The 2,549-nt window shown below is 40.4% G+C and overlaps 1 protein-coding gene across 2 annotated transcripts in view; it reads right to left on the bottom strand.

Annotated features, from left to right (window-relative positions):
* Positions 1–649: 649 nt before the first annotated feature.
* pacsin3 (protein kinase C and casein kinase substrate in neurons 3) overlaps positions 650–2,549 on the bottom strand; it is a 52,976-nt gene continuing 51,076 nt past the window's right edge. For both annotated transcript variants that reach the window (XM_068578705.1, XM_068578714.1), the window contains one exon: positions 650–2,549. This exon is cut by the window's right edge and continues 262 nt beyond it. The gene's annotated coding sequence lies outside the window, so the exon portion shown is untranslated.

A 2,549-nucleotide genomic window follows, 5' to 3' on the forward strand; every position in this document is an offset into this window, starting at 1 on the left:
GATCCCAAACAGGAAGGCGTTTGATGTTCTGACATTTTGGTGACTTCCACAACAAGTATAAAGCAGAACTAGTGGTTATTTATTCCATAATCAATAGTGGAGAAGATCGCTCTTTTCATAAAGAGAAGCGACGGGGATTATTTATTTTATTTTCAAGCGAGTAAACAGTCATTTTTGCACCGTGTTCGGTGTGAACACAGCATAACGCACACGCAAGTTAGACGGTTTCTGAAACCCTGTGGTGCAATGAAAGCTAGGGCTGGCGTGTACCTCGTACCTTGCTCACTGCATGTCTTTTTTTTCTCGTCATGTGGTCAATCCCCTCGCTCATGGTAGAGCCGTGTGGCGGCGCAGGTAGTGGATGGACTACCAGTCCACACTACCAGTGTGTCAGTCTGTGACAGTAACTCTAGGGACACTTTTTCCTCCCAGTCCGCCCGTAATGTGGACTATACGGCACTCATGTGGACTATACTGCACTCATTGAAGGCCTCGCTCTGAAGGGTTAGTACGGCCCGCCACGGATACACATACACACACCAGTGGCGGCCGTGAATATGGGCACTACACCAGCTGTAGAGTTTAATAGCTGAACCCCCCCCCCCTTTCCCTCCCTAGAATGAGGGTAAAAGAAAGTGGGTCAAACCTCCAGCTGCAAAAAGCTCTTTATTTTTACTTTATGTTCTGTACACATGAAAGAAAAGGAAATAATGAAGCAGCTTTGCAACATTTATTGATCTTGTATTAATCTTAGCTTAAAGGACGCTCAGATCAGCAGCAGGAGGAGGCGCCCTCACACACAAACCACCAACTTAGACATGGAAAACTCCCCAAAATAATCAGAATTATTATAATACTTATTATTATTTCAGATGTTTGAAGTGCCTGTGGTTTGTGATGAACAAAACTAGCGACATACAAACCCCCAAAATCTAAGCAGTAAGCCTGTGAAAGCTCAATTAAAGAGAATAAATTAGAAAGTAAAAAGGTTGACTGTAAAAACGCTATTCTTAATAAAAGAAACAGTAGCGGCAGTTTACACGTCAATAATCAAAGTTGACTTCTTATAAATGTACAGCTAATGTTAAAAAGGAAAAAAAAGTAAATTCAGTGTCCTAAAAACCTACAAAATAACTGAAGCGTACCGTCAGATGAACAAGCCAATCACAAGCTAGAACATTTTAAAGTCCAGGTATCTGCTGGTTTCTTAGACTTAAGGCACTGAGTCTTTTTATTGGGTTTCTTTCCTCTCTTTTGAGAAGGAAGAGGAGGATAATGATGATGAGGAGGTGCCTCAAGCTGCAGTTCCTCAAACGGCCAAACAAAGCCCGAAAACTACTGAAAAAGTCCCAAAGAATTTCTATTAAAATTATATATTTTTCCCCACGAGAAGTTCATTTCATGTATTGATGACTAATAAACACTAATGCTTCGATAAAAATATATTTTTTTCAGTATTTATGCCGTCGGTTGAAAAACTACAACCGGATAGCAAACATCTACGTCAACCGCGAGCCTGAATCCGACAAAGTGCTTCCTTAAGCTGCTTGTTGTTGTTTACGTTGAGATTAGCAGCTTGAGGAGCAACTAGAGTTCGGACTTAAGAGACGATGACTGTTACGCATGAAGCATAATGAGATCATTTTTGACCAATAAAAATGAATTAATTAATTCATCTTTATCCTCGTCATCTGATTGGTTGCAAGATTACATTTCAACAAATGCAGTTTGCCTATTTTGCTCTCAACGCTTCACTTTCCCGTTAAATTGAATGGTTAACTTTATGGTCAATTATTGTGAGTTTATGAATGCTTTTGAAGTTTTAGACACACAACCGTGTAACCGACCCTCAAACACAGACTGGCCAATCATAGCGTAGCATTAGCCACCTCCCACCAGGTTCTTGACCACAGGTCTGTTCCATAGACTAGCCATTGGGGGCGCAGTTTAGAGAAGAGTCAATTGGGTGTTAAAATGCCAAAATGCATCTTGGGAGGCTCTCAGTATTTAACACGTTTGAAACTTGGAATTTTTAAATCAAGGAACCAAATATTTTCTAAAACTGTTGATAATCATTTGTACTTCAAAACAAAATTTTCCGTGGCAATCCGAGCTGTAGAAGTGCTCATGTAATGGTCAATTAACAAAAATGAAGTCTTTAAACTTTCATCCTTGATGCTATGCTAAGCTAAGCTACTGCTGGCTTTAGTCTGATATGAGATGTAAAAGTGGATCCAATTTCTTATCCAACTCAAGAAAGCAATAAAGCTCATTAGCCAAAACGTCAAACAATTTCTTAAAAAAGAAGCATGTGTTTGATTGACAGATGTTTCGGCCAAACACAGTCAGCCGCCCTGTTGATCGCGCTCTCCCAGGTTAAGTGGATTTTAGTCTAGAAACTAAAAAAGAAGGCGGCAGGCAGAAAACCACAACGCCCAGTGTCTGTTAGTGTCGCAGCCCTCCGGAGCTCCACCTCTGTCCGAGGAAAACAACCTTTTCCAAAAAGAAAGCGGCTGATTTTCAAAAACAACTCAAACAACAGAAAAACA

Source organism: Clinocottus analis, unplaced genomic scaffold, assembly GCF_023055335.1.
Source record: "Clinocottus analis isolate CAN_PGR_092001 unplaced genomic scaffold, fCliAna1.0.p SCAF_1, whole genome shotgun sequence".
NCBI lineage: Eukaryota > Metazoa > Chordata > Actinopteri > Perciformes > Cottidae > Clinocottus > Clinocottus analis.